Below are 24,170 nucleotides of genomic sequence, written 5' to 3'. Positions count from 1 at the left end.
CATCATCGAGGGATTGTCTGTCTTATTTCCATTGTGAGCTTTCAGTCTAGTCCCCCAGGATGCCACCCCCACCAGTCGACTTACACTCAGGTGCCTACTTGCTTGCTAGGTGACAGGGACAACAGGTATAAGGAAACACGCCCAATATTTTCACCCTTGCCGGGGATCGAACCACGGACACTGCGTGTGAAGAGAGAGCGTTGCCTACCAGGCCACGGGACACGGGCTTCCATCTTTTTCTTATTTCCTCTTTTCGTGATGGTTTAAACAAGGTGGTCAAACAGGTACACAACGATGGTTTGCCTGTTATGTGGGCCTAGCAGAGAATGTTCCATAATGGCACGGTCTGGTGCTATTTGTTTTGGTCATTTTATTCCCATCAGTATGTGTTCACCGCCAGGTACTTAGCGGTCAATTAATGTCAGACGGAAGGAACAGGAGTCTCATGTTACCCCTTGCACGGCTTGCAAAGATGGAGCCTAAGTCAAGGCCAGGGTCAGAACACATATGAGTGAAAATATCAAAGCCTAAGTCAAGGCCAGGGTCAGAACACTATGGATGAGGCTTAAAGTAATGGAGCTTAGGCCAAGGCCAGGGTCGGAATGCTCAGGGTGAGGCTTGGAACGCTGGCACCCATGTCAAAAGCTAAGTTGGGCAGCCACGAGGCGAGTAGGAATGCTGGAGCCTAAGTCAAGGCCAGGAACCAAACTCTCGGGGTGAACCACCGACCTGATTCTCAGCACAATGTTGCCACGTATGGCGGAACTAAATTCTCCCGATCTGCCGGCAGGATCTTGCATAATTTTCGACGGTCCTGCAGTGGCGGCGGTGAGCAAGAATAGCATGCGTAGGGAGTATTTAGCGAAGTGAACATGGTGGCTTCTACAGAAGGTAAGAAATGAGGTAGCTACCGCACCATCTGGGTTGTTAACACTGGCTGCCACAGGCTTTGTTTACCTTCAGTCTTGCACGCTGGGGGTAGAAAGTAATATTTAATATGTGTCTGTCTGTCTGTCTATTATACACACGAGAGTGGGCTTACCTGTCGCCTCTACGGTGAATGTATTACGTTCAAATAAGCGAGTATATGCACGTAATATCAATGCTTCGAAACTACTATTAGCCTCTCAAACTATCGCAAGGTCACTCTCTCTCTCTTCTTATAACTCAATTCCCTGTGCATTAATGAACTTTGTTAAACAAAAAAAGTTTAATATGTTTACACAGTTTCGCCCTCACACGAGTACAGGAAAAAATCCTACTCCAAAAAAATAATTCATTGGGACTACGAGTGATGCATCCTGTAATAAGCTACTGCCAATAAATCTATTAATGTACACACTGATAGGTGTACGTTCCCATTTTAGGGGAGAAATTTTTTGTCTGGGGTTGAAAAAGATTACTGTGCATCCTCAGTGATCCTAGTGTAGTTGATAGGCTTTAAACCCTTCCCCTCCCCATTAACCAATTTATGGAGAGTGGGGGGAGGGGAGTCCAAAATGAAAGGAAGTGTGTGGCATGTGCTGGTGTACATGAGGGAACATTTAGGCCAGTGTCTGTGTTGTTCAAGGTGCTCTCTAAGGCATTACTGGAGACCAGAATTACTGCCGTTATATTCTACCCCCCCCCCTGCACTCCCGGCCCCAACACACATATATACACAAATGTATATACACACATACTCGCATATATCCACCCACTTCCAATATTACGTTATTATTATATTTAAGTTTTTAGGCTCGAGCACAATTGAGTCTTATTATCCCTCAGTTGTTGGGGCAGAGATCGTTCCTGCATGACCAAAATATAGTCTTTAACAAAGAAAACTCTAGGCAACCCCCACGCCACATACACATAGGCACGTACACACACAGGAGCTGTGACTCGACCCCTGTAAGCATATATAGATGAGTACACACGAATACATACGTACACACACGTGCATACACACAATATAGTTACAACGAATGTAATAACTAATGTGCTTCGATCGCTACGCGATTCCAGAAGGGTATTTCATAAGCCCAGCCTCCTCTATCTCGGTGATTAGAGAAAAGTATCCCTCTGTCCCATACACCCAGGAGCTTCACAATGCAGGCAAAACGAAAGTACAGGTCACAGCATAAGTTATTAAATCCATTTAAATGTTAGTGAATAATCGAAAAGTACTGAGGCCTTCACTAGTTATCACATGGATACCAGTATCCAAATTATTTTAGTAAAATTCGCAAATTGGCTCACAGACTGCCCAAAACTAAATTTCTCCTTCCATTTACTAGGATGTATCATCCTTGAAAGTTTAAAGGCATTCGGAAGAGGCATTCTCCATTTATTTCTGATAATACAAAGATTCCAAGTGTTAAATTTAATGGCGACCACGAGAAGCTTTTACAAATTGTCGTGGGAACAACTAAACTGGGAATGGTGTAAACAATTGACTAAGAGGTCACCAGCAGTAATCTATAGTTACACGACCCTTTCCCTGGTTGTAGTACATGACCATAAAAAAATTGAAGCAGATCGACTAAGGCGTTCTCGTGTATTAACGAAAACCTTGGCGGAAGAAAACGAATTCAGGTAAATATTGGTCCTCCCACAGGGAACGGGATGACAAAAAAATAGAGTCCACTGTATAAGGAATCTGTCATGCGAGGATATATTGAGAGCCTTGATCAGTTGTGATGTAGAAGTGTTAGAAGCAAAATTGATGGACAGAGACAAATTTAGAGATAAAAAATATGAAAGGTGCTAACAGCGAGTTATTACGATGGAAGAGGCAAGCTGATGAGGGGATAATCTCAAGGGCGATGTTACTAGTGGGGTGCCATAAGGATTAGTGTTTACCTCGGGGAGGTCACAGGTGGGGTGCCACAAGGATCAGTGCTCACCCTGTGGTGATTTTTTTTTTTACCAAATTTAAACAAGTTGACAGATGTGTATGAAAATCCAATACAGGACGTACAGGACACTGGTATGAGCGGAAAAAATGGAGAGAATACAAACATGGAAAGAACATAAACATGCAGAGAGTGGCACACAGAAGAGGGTACAGAGGGTGGGAGTGAGAGGGGGAGAGAGAGAGAGGGGGAGAGAGGGGGGAGAGAGAGAGAGAGGGGAGGGAGAGAGGAAGGGGGGTGGACCACTGTTGAAGAGTTGAGTGAACCCTCCTACCACACCCTCTACTGAGTCTTCCATTGCTTCTTCCTCTTCCACTTTCTCCTCGTCCTAATTCTCTTCCTCTTTATATTCCACATCTTATGACATTCTCTCTCTCGCCCCAACTTCCTTTTACCCTCCTTTCTCTGCCTTTTTACACACACACACACACACACACACACACACACACACACACACACACACACACACACACACACACACACACACACACACACACACACGCCTACTTCGTCTCCCATGTTCTGTACAAGAGCTCCTCTGGTCTCTTACTTTCTGTAGATTTTTCTGATACCAGCCATTCTTGTTATATTTAGCGAAACTGAATCCATCAGTGTGCTGGTACTTTATAATGCATAATAGTTACACACAACAAAAGCTAGCTATGTTTCCCTGCCATATTCCATCACTCGGGAGACTTTGCTAGGGCAACGAGGATTTCGTAGGGCCTTTGATGCTGACGTGATCATCCCAGGGATTGGGTCGACCCTTGGGTCACATTGGCTCCCGTTTCTCGGTCACTGTATGACCCTTACGGGTTTACCGATTCTCCATGATTGCTATAATAGAAATTTAGTAACTTAAAGAACAGAAAGGCACTGGAACAACACACATATAACATCGCGAGACTCAAAACCTACGACCGAAACATCGTCGTAAGCTTTTCTTTCCTATGTGCGGGTTATTTGTGTATAATTAGTAACCTGTCTGCTTTTGTTTTATAGGGGGTTTTGTTTACCCTTTTGTTAGAAGGGTCTGGGTTTGAGAACGACCTGCAGCAGGCCAGTAGGCCTGCTGCAGCGCTCATCCTTTGTCATGTTCTAATGTTTAGTTATTTTTCAAAGAAAGTGGGAATGCCTTGATGCTGGTAAAGGCTCTTGATCCAAAGAGATGGAGCCACCTCTTCTTTCCCGGATCGAACTGTCTCCCTACTTGAAACCCGAGTGAGGTCTCTGAGAGCGACTTTAGTTATGTTACGGTACATACTGTTGTGTACTCTGGCAAGGCGTGCACTCTGGGAATGCGTGTACTCTGGCAAGGCGTGCACTCTGGGAATGCGTGTACTCTGGCAAGACGTGCACTCTGGGAATGCTTGTACTCTGGCAAGGCGTGCAATCTGGCAAGGCGTGCACTCTGGGAATGCTTGTACTCTGGGAAGGCGTGCAATCTGGCAAGGCGTGCAATCTGGCAAGGCGTGCACTCTGGCAAGACGTGCACTCTGGCAAGGCGTTCACTCTGGGAATTCATGCACTCTGGTAAGACATGCATTCTGGGAATTCGTGCACTCTGGCAAGACGTGCACACACAGCAACGTTTTACTTGCATTTTAGACGCATTATATTATAAGAAAACTCAGTACACATCTCCAAATTAAATCCCCATAAAATTTGATTGTAAAATAAATAACTTTGATCGTGTCAAGGCGAAAAATCTCCGGACATTTGACGCCACTCTTCAGTATCTCGAGTCTTCAAGAGTCGTGCTGCCATACTGCTCGTGGGAGTTCTTGATCCAGTTAAGTGGAGCTACTCTTGGACTAGATTTGATTATTCCTTTCCCCACTTTCCATTTGCAGTATGATCCATATGGGTTTAATTCTGCCTCGTGGTTAAAATTTGTGGATAACTTTTGTTATTGACTGGAGATAATAGATACACGAGGGTGTAATTACATGTGCTTTTGTTTATTTGTTTGTTTGTTAACTATAACGAGGACATGTCTCCCTGTTTGTAATTCACAGTTCTGAAGAAAAAAAATTAAAAGTTAAAAATTTGTTATAAATGTTTGTGTGTGCGTGCGCACGTGTATTACGTAATTTATTATTTTTTTTATATATTGTACAAGATGGGGGTAAGGGGGGGTTGACCTCCAGTTCTTAGGCCCTCTTCTTGAACGGCCTATGTGATAACTGTTGGGCCTGTCTGTGTGTGGGGGGGGTTCTTTCACTGTCACTGTTCATCTCGTCTCATGCACTCATAAGAGTGTCTTTCACTGTCCATCTCGTCTCATGCACTCATAAGAGTGTCTTTTACTGGTCAGCTCCAGACTTCGTGTTGATGTGTCAGCCCAGAATTAAAGAATCTTTTTATGCTAGGTTGTGTAAGTTATTATTTTCCAGAATTTTTTATCAAACTGGTTTCTGCTCAGCAACTGGAGAATCTCTCTTCTGATCAGAATTGGGTCAGTACTTGACTTTATTTGCTTATCTTAAGTTAAAACAACTTATATGTGCCCTTATGTGTCTATAATATCTGTGTGCCCTGAAGTCCACTCTTATATACAGGGTGTTTCAAAAAGATGGACCCAATTTCAACGCATACTGCTTTGAAATTGGGTCCATCTCTTTGTATTTGTATATTATGTACAACTAGGCTTACTTAAAGCTTACTGCGCAGTTGTTTACTTAAGTAAGACACATGTGCAACAGTTAGGCATTTTTATTCCGAAACGTTTCGCCTACATAGTAGGCCTCTTCAGTCGAGTACAGAAGAGTTAGCAGAAGTAGTAGGGGATGTGAAGACGATGTAATCAGTCCATCACCCTTCAAGACTTAGTTTTTAGGTGGTCAGTCCCTCAGCCTGGAGAAGAATTTTGCTCAATAGTCTGAAACAATATTGTTAATGAGCTTGCAAGTTTCTAACAGGGAGCCTTTTTTATTCTTTTGTACTGGACACGTTGTATAGTATTTTTTTTATATATTCTCTCCAGCAGCGCTGTATGACCCTTGTGTGTTTAGCGTTTAGTTTTGATTGTACTACTACTAACTTCTCTCTCGTGTAACTCCGATTAAATTATATAAATATGAAAATTAAGAAATTCATTTTTTGTATTACTATAGATTAATTTTGAGAGTGAAAGAAAAGCAGTTGGTAAATTGGAACTGTGATAACCACTGACACAGTTCCTTCCCTCTACCTTGTTAGGTAAGACACATATGCAACAGTTAGACAACTTTATTCCGAAACGTTTCGCCTACATAGTAGGCTTCTTCACTCGAATACAGAAAGTAGGCAGGAACAGTAGAGATGTGAAGACGATGTAATTAGTCCATCAACCTTGAAGTCGTAGAATTTGAGGTTGTCAGTCCCTCGGCCTGGAGAAGTTCAGTTCCATAGTCTATGTGTAGGCGAAACGTTTCGGAATAAAGTTGTCTAACTGTTGCATATGTATCTTACCTAACAACCTGTCGGTATTGTATACCATTTTGATGTTCATCTTCCCTCTACCTTACTTCACTTCCATAATTTATCACTACCACTGCCTGCCACTACCACAGTTCACCTTTACCACAGTCTACCACTACCACAATCTACTACCACGTCTTCCGTCAAGGAGCGAGGAAGGAGGGTTTACTAGGGTAGTGCTGGTAGTGGCGCATGACTCACGCATGTGTAACCTACATCCATCACCCGTTCATCTCTCGCATATCATACGTCGACACACTCAATTGATCCTCCCTCCCCCACACACACACAAACTGCTGATGTAAACACGCACTCCATACGTACTGTACATGTATATTTGTCAACACTAGTTACTTGCTATACACCAACATGACTTTACGAGAGACCTACGTCCAAGTTAGGTATTGAAATATATATATATATATATATATATATATATATATATATATATATATATAGTGTGTGTGTGTGTACACTGGCATTAGCTACCAGTGTCTAGCCACATATGAGGCTAATTAAGGAAGAAGAAGAAGAGGAGGTGGATGAAAGAGGAAGAAAGAAGTAAACGTAAGAGTAACGGTCTAGTTTGCTTGCACCTTCACTTCCTAGAAACACCTACTCTCTCTTCAATACTAACTGTACATCCCAGAGAGAGATGGAAAGAGAGAGAGAGAGAGAATGGATGCTGGGTTGTACCACTTACACTGGGGATCCCCAGATCTGAGGGACCTCAGACGTGGAGCAATCAGAGGCGGACATCCGGGGTAGTGGGAGATCAGCACCAGGGGTGACATATATCACAATACCTGGTGAAGAGTGACTCTTGCTCCGGTTCTTAAGGTCAAAATGTCTTAGCCTTGAATGCTTTTAACAACCCATGCTGGTGTTGTCTGGTGATGCTGGCGGTGTTTGATACTGGTAATATCAACAGATTTTCCCGATATCAACTGATGCTGAGATTTATCTGGCCAGGAAAGATGGTGCTAGGGATGTTAGGTACAGGTTAATGCTGTGTGTCAGGTGAAGCTGGATGTCAGACGCTGCTACGGCAGGTAATGTATCCCGTGGAACAGGAAACCAGGTAAATATTTGTCCAACATTTCAAATGAAAATTGTACATGCATTTCTCTCGCATCATATTTTATCAAGATTGGTTACTTCCTTCAAAATTAACATATATATATATATATATATATATATATATATATATATATATATATATATATATATATATATATATATATATATGTCGTGCCGAATAGGCAGAACTTTCGATCTTGGATTAAATAGCAACGCTCATCTTGCCATATAGGACAAGTGAAAATTTGTGTATGCAATAATTTCGCAAAAATTATTCTAAACCTAACGAAAAAAATATATTTCATTGTGTTTGTTTAGTATTAAATTACTGTAAAAGTATTTAAAATATATTTAGTTGCATTAGGCTAAAATAAATTGCGCTTGTTATAATAAGGTTAGGTAAGTTTTCTAAGATTCTTTTAGTGCAAAATTAATTTTTTTTACATTAACATTAATTAAAAAAAATATATCTTTAAACGTATAAGAGTAATTTTTAGAAAGGACTTAATTTTAAATGAGTTCTTGCTAATTGACCAGTTTTACCTATTAGGCACGACATATATGAGAGAGAGAGAGAGCAACGCTCTTCTTGCCACATAAAGCAAACGAAAATTTGTGTTTGCAGTAATTTTTTAAAAATCATTATGAACCTAACGAAAAAAATAAATTTCATTGTGTTTGTTTATTATTAAATTATTGTAAACTTGTCTAAAATATATTTAGTTGGATTAAGCTAAATTAAATTGCTCTTCTTATAATAAGGTTAGGTAAGTTTTCTAAGGTTCTTTTGGTACAAAATTATTAATTTTTACATTAACATAAATGAAAAAAATCTTTAAACGTATAAGAGGAAATTTTAGAAAGGACTTAATTTTAAATGAATTCTTGCTGATTGACCAAATTTACCTATTCGGAACATATATTTAAACAATTTTTTTGGCTGGGCCTCCAAAACCACTTCGTCTGTCCTATATATTAGCGTCTGTAGCTCTTAATATTTACCCTGAAGACGGCAGTGCGAGCACAACAAAGGACTCTGATGATTTCCGTAATATATATTTTCACATTAAAGACAACTTTAGCTCTTTTTAATGATTTTCACAATTTTCACTGTTTTTCATTGTTGCAGACACACATCTTAAATGTTTTCATACTTGTGTACATACAAGTGTGTGTGTGCGTGTGTGTGTGTGTGTGTGTGTGTGTGTGTGTTAAAATATTGAAGCCCATGGACTAGACGAGGGTTATTAAGCCTACGTGTAACCTGTTCATTACCAGTCAAGGATACATTAATCCCTAAAGCGGGAATCGAAATGAACTTCCAAGGGCTCTTAATCCAGACGTTGAACTGTTCTTCCTGTAATCTAGCTGGCCTCTCATTCCCCATTTACGAGTTCAGAACTTCCCTATGAATGTACATTTATAAATCTGTTCTTTTTAATCCCCTCAAGGATGGTTCCTTGATGTTGGTGAAGGGCTCTTGATTTAGGGAATTGGATCTGTGCTCCAGTTCCCCGAATTAAGCCTGAATGCCTTCCACATCCCCCCCCCAGGCGCTATATAATCCTCCGGGTTTAGCGCTTCCCCCTTGATTATAATATAATAATAATAATAATAATAATAATAATAATAATAATAATAATGTTCTTTTTAATACAATCCCAGCTCAGGGGAGAGTCAACGGAACGACCCAAGGTATTGAAAGGTCATGCATAACACGTTCCATAAATTCCCTCGTTTGTTTTCTAACGCGTTTACGAGCGTGTGTTTCTGAACGACCAACGTCGCTGCACTTGCCAGACCTCGCTAGTGTTAATTTGGTTACCAGGCGATAATTAACGTAAATGTTCTTAAAGTTAACACTGTTAACCCCCATCAAAACTTAGAGGAAGGTTAACAGAGGCAGGGTAGCTAAAGCAGGGTTAACGGAGGCAGGGCAAGCACATAAGATATGATAAGTGACCTGATTCTTTGGGAAGGAAACGTTGGTGATATAGAAGAAACCTGGTGTTCTCGATACCGGTCAGAGTCACACTCAGGAAATGCCTCCTGTAGCGACGTCTCCCTCCATAACGGCAGTGTCGCCGGGGGAAGGATGAGGAGGAGCGTATTGGGGAAAGGGGTGGGGGGAATTGTGAAGGGGAATTTTGGGGGGAGAAAATATTGGGGAGAGTGTGTCCGAGGAGGTATTGGGAAAGAAAATACGAGGAGGAAGAATTAGGGGGCAGGAGAGACTAATGCACCTGGTCTAATTTTTGTGATTGTCTGTGTTTAGTGAATTTATTGCAGTTTAAAGCCTAAGAAACGAGCACTACACGAGTGGTCATTAAGGCTACGTGTCACATATACATCACCACAAGCATACTTTAATACCTTGTACAACGAGGAAGTTATTTTCACAGGGTACGGATTATGTCTCTATTTTTTTCATCTTTCAGGCCTTAAATATTACAATGGAATTTTAACTAAGCAACGAGCGAATACACACTACTGCAACCACCGTATTTAAATGTTACTAAATCATTTGAGATGGGATACTTCCTGCATCTTTGTCAGTGTGTGCGCGAGAGATCAAGGCTTGTCCCTGCCTACCTCCTTAGCTTGCAGCAGTCAATGCAACATACCTGGCCTTCCTTGGCAGTCTTTCCTGCTGAAATGAAGGTGAGTTAACCTTTTTTATGAGAAACTTAATCAGGTAGATGATATATTTAAGGAAAAGCAGATAATTTTTTATGTATTTTGTTCACACACACGTCTTTGTTATATCCCCTTGCATTTCTTCCACCAATCCTCTACAGTATTTATTTTATGGTAACCGGCTGGGAATGATTACGGTCTTTACTGTCGTGGTCGTGCTGAGTTCCGGCTCCCTCAGGTTGACCATGACATGGCGAGATCAAACTAAACATTGCACAGTGACCCGTAAACTTATTTTTTTTCCACTTGGACGCTGAGGCTTCCTATAGAACTGCAGCCCATAGCAACACCTGAGTTAGGGGACAGGGGAGAGAGGTCAAGCGGGAGGTCTACTACGAATCTATAAGCTAGTCTTGCAGCGCTCTTCATTGTCTGGATGGTTGGTGCATTCGGGTTGGCCGAGCGACCATCAGAGAGCGGGCACTATTTTGGTCCTGTGGCTGCCAGGTAGTTATCTGATGGTCACTGTCGTGTATCTCCCTAGTAGTCCTTGTTTCATTGATCGTGTAAGTCTCCCCTTGTTGACTCGATGGTGTCCGGTGAAGAAATCTGGAGCTCAAGATGAACTAGTGTTTCATGGAATTCTGTAAATCCCTTTTCGCCGTTCTTGACTAACTCGGGCTTCGCCTAACTAGCAAAGGCGATTTGATCATCCCTGCGATACCTAACTGCATTCCACTCGCTCTATTATCAAGACGATTGTTGCTGTATCAAATCCGGTACCTGATACTTCTCGACCTCTTCCCTATAATCATAAATCTCTACGTTGGGTCTCATTACCTCTACATGACTTGTATGGCCCACAAACCTCATCATAGTCACCCAAGCAATCTTGAAAGCAGGTGGCCTGGAGGTCACTTTCCAAACCCAGCACGAAAGAGGACGTGTAGTGCGAGTAAATGTCAGTATTTTAGCGGGTAATCTGACAAAATTACTACCGTAGATGACTAGCTGGTCACCGTTCTCAGATATTCTCGCCTCAGTACATACTGTGAAGCGGTCATCCGTTCTCATACAGCTGTCCAACAGTGAGTATTTATCGAGCACAAAAGATATTTTCCAGGAGCTAATATTTTTAGCAGCTTATAGTTCTCAACGTAGATACCTTCGTCCATCATGCGCCAGGACAACTCAAATACACGAGAATTGTTGCTAAGCTGATCTCTGACGGCTGCGTGTTCTCTTCTACCGTGTATTAGCAGGTATCTGCTGACGAGATACTGACCTCATTCATACACTCTCTTCAATAGTGGCCGTCAGTGTTGGCTTTTCGGATACCCTACTAAACATGGTTGTTTGCGTGCAGATTGCTCTGTACCTTCCCTACTGATGATGGTCAACCTTGCAAATTAACGACTTATCGTTCTCTTTCTTTTTCCACTTTTGCTCTGCTCTGCTCCCTGTGTGGGCATGGTCCATGGTAACGACCCAACACCAGGCTCAGCTAGGCACCCAGTTGCTGTTTACACTGAGCTTGTTATTTCTTCCATTTTGGAAGGACAGACTATTGACTTCGCCTATATACAGCCTTGTTCTGTTCCAGGCTGGGGTATGGCTGCCAGATATACTCCTCGGTCAGCTTTTCTCCGCTGCGCTTGTTCATCTATCTGCATCACCTGGTAATCCGGCTTTGTACAGATTCATTCCATATTTTCCCCTGTCGAAAGTCTCCGAGTCTGGTGAGCTTCTCTTGGAGCTCCGCTTGAGGAGCTTGGTCTGCACTAGCCTACCTACCTGTTTCAGATTCAATGCACTCCTGGGAACATGGCTTGTGCTGTGGTCTTTTTGGAAGAAACTGGGGATGCCCTTTGCTTGTCGTGCGAGGCTTCCTTTGCCATCTGGAGTTCGAATGTGGGGGCCCTTTCCTGGGTTATGGTCTCAGTGTGTTTGCGTCAGAGAGACTGACTTCTCTCCCTTCCCTCCTTATATGGTGCCTGACGTTCCTCTTTGTAAAAAGTGGACGGGGACCCCCTAAGTATCGATCCCAGGGGATGACCTTCGCTAATTTCTCTGAGCAGGGTTCGGGTCATGCTTCAAGGATAGTCTTTATTGGTGGGTCAAAGAACTAGGGTGATACTTGCTGTGCTGTGTTCACAGCGGAGCTCCACAGAATCCTCGCTATCAGGACAAAAAGTCCTGATATCTGGTTATTTGGCTCTCGGTTCATTTTCACACTGTTTTCCGGTGTTCTCTTTTTCTCCTGGATCTTTGGGAAACTTCTCGGGAAGTCATTTGAGATTAGTAATTGAATCGAATTTTTAACTGATGCTGTTCATTTTAACTTGGAGCCTTTATTTGTGGCGAGCATATATGTTCATAGCTTATATTGGTTGTTAGCTTTTTGTGTTGTAAATATGCTAAGTGCTACTAGTGCCGTGTGACCCACACGGTCAAAGTGCTCTTAAAATATCACTACTAGCACTACCCTTCCAGATTAGGTTTTATCCCGCTCTGCTCTTTCAGACCTAATTTGTGTGTTGCTCTGTCAGTTCCTCCTGAGTAACTTTAAACTTTATTTTAACACTCACCAACCTAGGTGGGTTGTTCTGTGATGGGCGGAAGGGGCGTTTTTTTTTTGGGGGGGGGCGTTCTAGCTGGCGACATTCGATGTTAGCTTTCTGAACAATGGATTTCCTGCTGTAATGATCAAACGAACGCCTTCTCGAGCATAAATGGTCTGTTGTCCTGGATTTGCATGCGTTCCTTCTTCCATGAGCACCTGGTTACACTCACCTACTACTGCTGTGTACACTCATGTCTCTAAATTCTCTGATATTGTAAAATACTCATTGATTTTTCAAGAGTGTGATACTGGGACACTAACCGGATTTAGTCAGTATTTCCACGGCAGAGTTGCAATCACTATTCTTACTAAACCACTTTACAGTTTTATCTTGGAACATTCGTTATCGATGACATTGTCGTTGGTGCAGCTTGAGAAAATAACCTGCTCATGATCAGACCACAGTTGGGCTCCTAGTGGATGTCTCTCATAACTGTCGCGTTGAGAAAACTGATCTCGCACAAACCTATCACACGGAGAGGCGTCCAGTGCCTCTTGTAAAATGTATCAGGTCATGTTGACGGTCAGACATCTTTGGATTGTACCATTATCATGCAACACGTAGAATTCATTATCAGCGCCTGCAAGTTCTCATGCTTGCCTACTTTTCTTTCAGAAAACCCTATCTTTACATAAGAAAAAAACGGAGCACTGCACCAAGCCTACTAGCCAAGCTAGGTAGACACTTTTTTTCTTCTTCATTGACACTTATTCTCAAACTTTTGACATTCCTTTTATCTCGTAAGTTCATTATTTACCACATTACTTTCCTCTATCGAGAGCTCCTCTCAGTCTTCCCGCAGAGCCTTGAAGGCCAGGCCGGGTTTACTATATGAATGTAATAAGTGATAAAAGTTTTCCTAAAGTGTCCAGATGTTATCACATCTAGATCTGACTATTGATCCAGCGTTCTGGAGATAAATGGTTTAGACAACAGACGAGGTGATAAATTAATCACGTGTGAAACACTTGGGTATCTTTGTTGTGGGAACTTTTCAACACACACAGTGACTTTATCAGTCCAATACAAAGAAGAATGGTGAAGATCAGAAGGAGTTTGAGGGAATTAGTCCCTAGCCTGGAGTCGATGTAATCAATTCATCAATGTTTTCAAGATTGATGGACTGATTACATTTACGCCCAACTGAGGGACTGATCACCTCAAACTCCTTCTGATCTTCGCCATTCTTCTTTGTATATGACTGATGAAGGCACTGTGTGGAGAGACGTTTCCTTAGTAAAGATACCCAGGTGTTGCACATGCGATCCACCATTCTGTTTGCGAAGGAGAAAAAAGAAATGCTAGCATCCTTTCAGTAGTTATTCTTTGTCATTTTAGTGTCAAGATCTCCTGTCCTGCTAGTTGGCGTGGTTAGAAAGCCTTCCTCTGGTATCATGTTTAATGTTGTTATCACGTCTTCTCTTATCTTCCTGTCAAGGATGGTGTATCGACTAACACCCAGGTATTTGTTTAATGCTGGGTGAGCAGGTGTAAGGAAACCTGCCTAAAATTTCCAGCCGTGTCAGGGATCGACCCTGAAACCTCATTGCGTGAGCTGCATTTACCTGTTTATAATTGGTCTGTATTAACCTGCCTATAATACATCGTCTGTTTTACACATTCCCTTTAAGATCGATGTCCTTGAATCGAATTTGATCGTCTTCTGTTCCCAAAGGCGCTGAATGACTCCTACGGGTTTTGCTTTCCCTCTCCCTGAAATAAATGAATACTTTGTGTGTTCCAGCAGCCTGTCATGAGGAACAAGATCGAAAACCTTCCTTAAGTCTATTTGTTTAATTCTCGACTGATTTATATCACTGTCGTAATAATTTAATTTGTGTGTGTGTGTGTGTGTGTGTGTGTGTGTGTGTGTGTGTGTGTGTGTGTGTGTGTGTGTGTGTGTGTGAAGGGTAACACGGAAGGGGCGGGTAAGCAGCATCTTTCCAGACAGTCATGCCATCAGAGATAAGCACCTGCACCCCTCCCCCACTCGTCTCCCTCCCCGCGTCTTCCCCTTCTCTCTCTTCTCAACCTTGGTGAATTCACAATATACCATGAGTGTACCTGCTAACTTCCTGACTCGGCAAAGACCTTGTTCACCCTGCATCGTCTCTGCCTTGTCTAAATCGTCGCTGTCGTGGCGATGCCACTGCGGCGTCTCTGTGAGGTCTTGATACGTCTCGTGACGCCTCTACTACACTGGTTCTCAAGCTCAGAGAACCAGTGTTCTTCCCTGGAGAAGTATCAACATCCTTTAGCTTTACTTAGCGTCTCTTCCTTATTACTATCAGTTAGCCCCTTTTGTTTTGTTCTTGCCATCTGTTCCTTCCTTCTCTGGCATTCCTTTCACATTCTCTCAAGGGCAAAGGGTATAAAAGGAAAATGAATGCAACTGCTGGGAGTCAGGAATAGGGTATCACTCTGGTTTCTAGTGTCATAGAATTAACTTAGCCTAGAATTAACGCACTGTTACATCACCAGCCTAGAATTAACGCACTGTTACATCACCAGCCTAGAATTAACGCACTGTTACATCACCAGCCTAGAATTAACGCACTGTTACATCACCAGCCTAGAATTAACATTTGCCTACTTCACCAGCCTCTTGTGTACACAATTAGGGTTATAACTTTACTTTTTACCATATAAAACATCTCCTGTGTCATTGTTTAAAAACAATGAAAAAGTCCCTAATTCCTGTATTTTTTAAAAAGATCACCCCTAAATAAAAACTATGAATCACCATATATCTACGTTATTAATCATAAGTAGCAACTCGGAAAATTGCTAATTGGCAACGAGTGGGAGTGGTAGTGAATGTGAAGGGAGTGAGTGTGAAGATGAAGATGAAAGTACTACTCCACCAACCAGAAAACACAACAAAAGTAAAGTAAATTTGGTGACATCCATAAAAGTATCAGCAAGTAAAGCCGCCAAGATAAGCAAACAGTTGTCATTTGATGGCACTGACATTCGTACACCAAGTCAAGCAGCAATTTACAAGTCAACATACAAAGAGGATGCTAAGTTGAAAGAGGAAATGACTGAAAAGTTACAAATGGAAGAATGGTCTTTACAATTCGATGGAAAGCACAATGAGGAAAATGAGTATAAAGTATTAGTACTGAAAAATGAAAGAACTGAAGTAAAACTGGATGGACTGCATTTGAAAGATGGCAAGACTGAAACTATTGCTGAAAAAATGGCAAAAGTTAAGTTGTATTTAACTTATGGAATACAGTGAAGATGATCATTGCTGATACAACAAACGTTAACACAGGGAAAAGAGTAGAGCTGTTGTCAAACTGCAACGAATATTCTCAGAGAAGGGGATTAACAAACCACAATTTATTACTCGTCAGCATCACGTTCTGGACAGGATTCTCCGTTTGGTAACGGATGAAAATCTTGGTGCTAAAACCAGTTTTCCAAACATTGAGTATCCATTTGTATCCCAACTAGTGAAGAATTATGAGGAACTAAAGGCACAGTTTATTAATAGAACAGAAGAGATCCATCATAAATCAGGATGGAGAGATGTTATGAAGTCTTCGTACCGTCTAACACGAGTGTTTAGTTTCTATAAAGGAAAGGGACATTTTCCTTTGATTAACTTTCAGAAAATTCCAAATATCGGCAATGCGAGATGGAATTCAAGAGCCATTCTAGGTATTCTTTTATTCATCCTTATACCTACAAGATGGAAGACTTTGAAGACATGCAGATTCATTTCATACACCTGGACAGATTATTGCTTTACTGATCAGATGTACCATGATAATGACTTCAAGAGTTTGTTAGAAATATTGAAACCTTACCAAAAAAAGTATTGAACTCGTTGAAAAATCACTGGAAGCAGGAGCCGTCCGCACTCAATATACCAAGAAGTAATCAGTGTGCTGTACGTGCAAAGTTATGCAGGAACTGTATACTGCCTGCAGAAACAAAAATAAACTGCAACTTCGGTTTATTCTAAGCAATAAGTAGTAATATATGTACAAACATGATAATAATGATGCGGTAAGCTGTGTTATTTGTTATTAATATTACATGCAATATGCACTCAAGTTACTTAGTCTTCGTTACTAGATGTGTTTTTTTTTTTCATTTAGGGGCGACATTTTCTAAAAAGATATTGAAATGAAAGGTCATTTCTTTGCTTTCAGACAAAAGTTCATCTGATTAAGGTAAAGGAATATTACGTTCTAAAAAAGTTATAACCCTAATACGCATAGTTGTTTTCACGGCAGTTTTCATGTCCTCTACCGCATGCAGCATGTACGTTCCTCGGTACTTAGCATGCAGTCTGTACGTTCCTCGGTATTTAGCATGCATAGACCTCAGCGTGTCTTCTTTTACATACTGCCAGTATACTCCACTACCATGTAGGTGATCTGTGTTTGTAGGACGCAAGCGGTGAATACTTCATTAAGAGCGAGCGCCGAGCAACGTACCTTAGAGGAGAGGAGGAGGAAAGTACTGAATCATGGTGAGTCTGCGCTTCGGGACCCAGCATGGCAAGCCACTAGGACCACTTGTATTCCATTCGTCGGAAGAGGTCAGAGGGAAAAAACATACCCTGACACGGATTTATATATATATCTTTTAACTGGGTGTCCCATTCAGCCATGCCAGCTCTGTGGCCGGGTAATGGGGGTCTGGCTCTCCCCGTTATAAGTGCGTGTCTATCGACACGCAATGTGCGTGTGTGGTAAAAGTTGATGATTTATGGGCAGGGAATGCAGCTTGACAAAGAGCTCCTGGAGAGTGAAACGTTGCCACCATAAAAAATGTGACATTAGTTGCATCTGTCCTTTAGCATAGTCACAGTAGAGGAGCTGTGGTGGTGGTGGTGGTGGTGGTGGTGGTGCCTCCTCGTAGACGTATACAGAATAAAAATACACAAACATCCCGCACAGAGGGGATTGAAACTTACGACGATGTTTCGGTCCGACTTCGACCATTCACTGGTGTGACTAGTTAATGGTCCAAGTCGTACCGAAACGTCGTCATAAGTTTCAGTCTCTTTTGTGCGGGTTGTGCAATACGCGTGCAAATGTCGTGGAAATTGACCGTATGGGGGATCACAGCTTTCTAGTCTGATTCAGTACTGCGAATGAGGACTAGTGAATATTAGGGGCTAGTAGCACCAAGTGCCACGTAGCACCTTGGGAGCCACGTAGCACCTTGGGGAGCCACGTAGCACCTTGGGGAGCCACGAAGCACCTTGGGGAGCCACGTAGCACCTTGGGGAGCCACGTAGCACCTTGGGAGCCACGTAGCACCTTGGGAGCCACGTAGCACCTTGGGGAGCCACGTAGCACCTTGGGGAGCCACGTAGCACCTTGGGGAGCCACGTAGCACCTTGGGAGCCACGTAGCACCTTGGGAGCCACGTAGCACCTTGGGAGCCACGTAGCACCTTGGGAGCCACGTAGCACCTTGGGGAGCCACGTAGCACCTTGGGAGCCCGGCCCGGAAATAGGCGAGTGAAGGAGCTCAGAAGCCACCGGGATAACGCCAGGGAAAGGTCAAGGAAGAAGCGACTGACATAAAGGTCATGGCGAGTCGCTGCAGCCATTTCGAAAGGTGTGTTGAAAGTGAACCGAGAAACACTTATTTGGGTAAATCCGCACTTGTGTGTGTGTGTGTGTGTGTGTGTGTGTGTGTGTGTGTCCTTCTTAAACAGGTGTGACTTGAATCTGTCCAGTGTGGGCCAGTAGGCCTGCTGTAGTGCTCCTTCTTTCTTGTTCTTTTGTGTGTTCATTCACCATGGGATTCTAGAGGTAGCCTCTGAACGATGATTCTAAATTCCTGGCCTCTTGGGCCCTGTCATCACTGTTTATTCTAATACCGTGAAGAACCTGTTACCAGTACTTGCTTATCCAGATTGTTTCACTTTATAACCACTGTCACACCGAAGGGATTTCTAGCCTCCCTCCTGCTACATTTTTTCAGTCTGTGACTCCGTGTCCCCGGTCCCTTCCTTTATTAAACAGTGATGAACTCCTGTATGTTGAACTGACTATTGAGTTCCTATATTTTGAACTGTGTATAGAGTTCGTGGTTATTTCCTCAAACATTGTAAGATTAATTTATTTCAGTCTTTCTCCAGGCTTCACCTTTCTTTTCGTGAGTAATCTCATAATGAATCTTTGGGCTCTAGCTTCTGGACGAGTCCGGTCATATGAGTACCGCATGCCGATGCTGCATACCCGGATAAGCGTGACAGGTCAAAATTAGGATCTTGAAAGAATGCTAAGGTACCTGAATGCAATTCTTAAGCTCATCAGATGTGTACGCGGAGCCGCGGTTATTCGACCTGAACCTGCAGTGAAATACTGTACTGTTGTGCTCATCTCTTAGGCTCTTTTTCTTTGTTCGTAGCCTCTGTTTACTCATCTCTTCTATCAATGCTACAGACTATCCAGACCTTCTTGTAGTTTTTTCCTTCTCTCCGGTATTTATTCTCATCAGCTCGCACCACTGCCACCAGGAATAGGTAAAAGACACTCATCAGACATAGCATTTATGAATATCAGAAACATTACGAATGCCTGTGGGACACCACTCGAAGCGCTTACCTAACCCGATACCTGCAACCGGACCATCACTCTCTCCTGCCTATTAGATATTCATTAACCCAGGTAAGTTATATGGCTATCCATGACAAATGAAGCTTTCGGATTAGTCTCTTTTAAGTATAGCGTCAAGTGCCTTCTTGCAGTCCATCTATCTATTTGTCACTAATATATATATATATATACTATATACCTATTTATACACTTGGGTGTTGTCTGGACGACAAGCGTAACAAGTTTGCCATAATTGGATACAATCTAAAAGTTTAGTTCCTTAATATGTTTTTTGCCTGTAAATAAACTGGTGACTGGGTAGGATTATAGCAGACTTGTCCTGCTTGTTTGTTTATAGACAAGAGTGGTGGAGCAAGTGCCGCCAAGGACAGCGCCTTCCCGTCTCCGCTGCTTAGTCTGACACCTGTCAAGAGATCAAGCCGGCTAGTCAGCATATATACAAGTTTATATATATATATATATATATATATATATTATATATATATATATATATTAATTATATATATATATATTTATATATATATATTATATATATATTTATATATATATATATATATATTTATATATATATATTATATATATTATATATATTAATATATATATATATATATATATATATATATATATATCATATATTTATATATATATATTATATGTCGTGTCAAATAGGTAAAACTGGTCAGTTAACAAGAACTCATTTAAAATTAAGTCCTTTCTACGATTTTCTCTTATACGTTTAAAGATATATTTTTTCATTTATTTTAATGTAAAAATTAATAACTTTGTACCAAAAGGATCTTAGAAAACTTACCTAACCTTATTATAACAAACGCTATGTAATTTAGCCTAATCCAACTAAATGTATTTTAGATAAGTTTACAGTAATTTAATAATAAACACGGTGAAATATTTTTTTTTTCAGTAGGTTCACATTTATTTTTGCGAAACTATTGCATACAAAAATTTTCGCTTGCCTTATTCGGCAAGAAGAGCGTTACTATTTAAGCCAAAATCGCAAGTTTTACCTATTCGGCACGACATATAACGTTCGTTAGATATCCAGATGATCATTAAACATACACCTATGACGTTACTTAATGATGTACAGTCGGCCTTAATTGCCAATATTCCCATACGATTTAAATACATACAGGTATATAAATGAGCATGATGCACCTAGGACTTCTTGAGCATGATGCACCTAGGACTTCGTGAGCATGATGCACCTAGGACTTCTATGGATGTAGGTACATCCATATCTAGATATGAAGGGAGGGAGGTTACCTTACTACTCATGAAGGATGCCTGATCTCGTTACCTATTTTCCTAGGCACCATATATGATCTTTATGGACTTAGCGCTTCCTCGTAAATGTAATGTAAAGTACTTGTGCCTCTATCATCCACAAGATTCTGCTACTTGTAATAGGTCTTGATTTTCTCGGTTTCTTTACCCTGAAACCGATTTTTTTTTTGATCATCTAGGTTATTGCTAACTACAGCCCCTAGGCCAGTATACAGCCATCATAACCTGGCTGAACAGGCAGCTCCCACGGGAACTTCTCTTTCTCCCTCTTCAAGAATTGTGATTTTTTTGTCTGTGTATTTCTTGCATCTGCTGATTTAGAAGGATGGACGCTGACAGTGTTCTCCAATTTTTCCTTAGATTTAACCCATATTTCCTCATTTCTCGCTCCAGAAAGTTGTTATAATGTGTAAATAAGACAGGATGCGGGTTATGGCATTGTGCGTCGAGCATACATTCTGTATGTTCTACCATTATTGTCATCACATTTTCTCTCCAACATATTGCTAGTTGCCTTGCAGTCTTCTTAATGATATATACTAAGTTTTTTTTTTTTACCCAGACCCGGTAAGAAACTGTTGCTAAGTGGTGAAGCTGTCGACTCAACCGAAAGGTCCCGGGTTCAATCCGGAAAGGAAGCGAATGATATGCATTGGTTAGTCTCCTAACATCTATTGTTTCTGTTCACCTAACAGTAAATGGATACGATAGACTGTTGTGGGCAGCATTCTGGGGAACGACCTGCGAGGACCTCAACGGAAATAAGTCACACTACTTTCTTTGGGTATCAGGTTTCTGGGTTTTCTTCTCCTTCGTCTTTAGTATAACAAATAACATGCGACACTAAACAACAGCTGCAAGAGACAGCATTAAACACAGAACTCGGTGGCCTTAATTCTAAATACAAAGATGATCTTCATTAAAACTACCCTGGCAGGTCCTGCGCGTAAGTCCACCCACACAAAAAATCTTTTGTTTCTTTATAGCTGAATCAACAAGTGGATATCACCTTAAAGCCAAATTATAACACGGGGATAACCAGTGTAATCTTTCTTTAACTTGCTAACTCGTCTAGGGAGGTGCCTTGATGGTACTGAGACCGAGAGACAGGCTCTTGATACAAGGTATTGGACTTTACATTCCCTGCCTTTGATCGAACCTGATTGCCTCTTCTGGCCTCCCCCTGCCGGCGAAGTATAACCCCTGAGGGCTTAGTTTCTCCATAATTCTACCAATAAAATAATAAACTTGATAGTCACAGGTGAGGCTGCCGTTTTCAAGTAGTCTCCTCTTTCTTCTTCACCTTAGTCATCTAGGTGCAGAGGAAGTGAAGACAAACTGCAGAGGGAAGACGTAGAAAAACATGTAAATTATTATAACATTCGCAAGGATACAGCGCCCAAGTTTTTATTTAAGCCTCGCACTTATGTTTAAATTTTAATTTTACAATGACCCTGAGGACACACTGGTGTCATGACACACATTATGATACCCGATGTAGAGTGAACTTACCGGGTGTTAGAAGTGACCAGGGTCCCAGGACCCAAAAGTTTTCTAATATGTATTAGTGTTCTCTCGCCTGTCTTTTTTAAGCCAGGCCACTAGGCCATGGGGTGGCTAAAGCTCTCGCTTCACACGGCTAGGGTCTGGGTTCGATTCCCAGCGGGGATAAAAACATTGGGCTTGTTTCTTTGCACCCATCAGTAAAAGGGGTACCTGAGAGTTAGTTGACTGGTGTGGGTCGCATCCTGGGACAAAACAGACCTAATTTGCCCGAAATGCTCTGCATAACAAGGGGCTTTCTATACAGGAGTATGTCACTGATGTCAGCTAGGACTGTATACCTTGTACATGTATTTGTAGAAATAAAAATATTATTACAATTATTATTATAAACTTACCCCCCAAAAAAGTCAGTGACTTGTTTGCATTGGGGTCCGGTTAATCCCATCAGTATGAGATGTCTCCACGGTGAGCACAGGAAAGCTTTCATTGCTTAGATTAAGTTCCCTTTACCAGCATAAAGGCAGTAGCAGCACCTTGAAGAAACGTGCTGGGCTGCCATCATCAACTCTTAATAAGTTTCCCTGTCGAAACTCGCCCATGTCTCTCATTGAAGAAAACGTCGTTGCGGGATAACAGTGCTAGTTGTGCCTGGCATACACTCGCTAAATCCAGGTTAGTGGAGCATAATGATTGAATCCAGGTTAGTGGAGCATAATGATTGAATCTAGGTTAGTGGAGCATAATTTAATCCAGGCTTTGGGGGCATTGCAATTGAATCCAGACTTTGGTGACACTTGCAACTGAATCCAGAATTTGGGGGCGTATGCAACTGAATCCAGACTTTGGTGGCATCTGCAACTGAATCCAGACTTTTAGGCCTTGTGCTGGTTTATATGCAATCGTGTTAAGATATCGTGAGTAGTAGAATAAAAAAAAATGATAGGTTGTCGTTGCCTCCTTAGTATAAGCTAAAGGCGGTTTAGCAGCTTAGCAGCTACAGTATTTAAAATTGTACATTATACGTAGATTGTACATATACATAGATTGTACATATACATAGATTGTACATATACATAGATTGTACATATACATAGATTGTACATATACATAGATTGTACATAACGGAGATAAAACACCTCAATTACTGGGAGCGCTTGAGGTTCCTAAACCTGTATTCCCTGGAACGCAGGCGGGAGAGATACATGATTATATACACCTGGAAAATCCTAGAGGGACTAGTACCGAACTTGCACACGAAAATCACTCACTACGAAAGCAAAAGACTTGGCAGACGATGCACCATCCCCCCAATGAAAAGCAGGGGTGTCACTAGCACGTTAAGAGACCATACAATAAGTGTCAGGGGCCCGAGACTGTTCAACTGCCTCCCAGCACACATAAGGGGGATTACCAACAGACCCCTGGCAGTCTTCAAGCTGGCACTGGACAAGCACCTAAAGTCGGTTCCTGACCAGCCGGGCTGTGGCTCGTACGTTGGTTTGCGTGCAGCCAGCAGCAACAGCCTGGTTGATCAGGCTCTAATCCACCAGAAGGCCTGGTCACAGACCGGGCCGCGGGGGCGTTGACCCCCGGAACTCTCTCCAGGTAAACTCTAGGTAACAGATTGTATATATAGATTGAACATATACATAAATTGCACATATACATAAATTAGAAACAAAAGTGTGGAAAACGCTAATTTAAAGGCACATGTTAGTAATGTGTTAATAGTATTTGTTAATACTGAATATTAGTATACTGTGCTCGGGGACTTGTATGATGCAGGGTAACACTACTGAGTTGATCTTGTATCAGGGATCCCTAAGATTCTTGTATCGGGGATCCCTAAGATTCTTGTATCGGGGATCCCTAAGATTCTTGTATTGGGGATCCCTAAGATTCTTGTATTAAGGATCCCTAAGATTCTTGTATTAAGGATCCCTAAGATTCTTGTATCAGGGATCCCTAAGATTCTTGTATCAGGGATCCCTAAGATTCTTGTATTAGGGATCCCTAAGATTCTTGTATTAGGGATCCCTAAGATTCTTGTATTAGGGATCCCTA

At 41.7% G+C, this 24,170-nt stretch overlaps 1 long non-coding RNA gene across 2 annotated transcripts in view; it reads left to right on the top strand.

The window, feature by feature from the left end:
* Nucleotides 1-617: 617 nt before the first annotated feature.
* Nucleotides 618-24,170, top strand: part of LOC138853790 (uncharacterized) — a 105,301-nt gene continuing 81,748 nt past the window's right edge. The window contains exons 1-2 of one of the 2 annotated variants that reach the window (XR_011392954.1): nucleotides 618-891; nucleotides 9,878-10,100. This is a non-coding gene — a long non-coding RNA (uncharacterized lncRNA). The remainder of the gene's footprint in view (nucleotides 892-9,877; nucleotides 10,101-24,170) is intronic. The other variant, XR_011392953.1, reaches the window with a different exon arrangement.

The sequence above is a fragment of the Cherax quadricarinatus genome, chromosome 40 (genome assembly GCF_038502225.1).
Source record: "Cherax quadricarinatus isolate ZL_2023a chromosome 40, ASM3850222v1, whole genome shotgun sequence".
Taxonomy (NCBI): domain Eukaryota; kingdom Metazoa; phylum Arthropoda; class Malacostraca; order Decapoda; family Parastacidae; genus Cherax; species Cherax quadricarinatus.
Note: the sequence above shows the minus strand (reverse complement) of the source record. Positions and strands in the feature narration are given on the sequence as shown.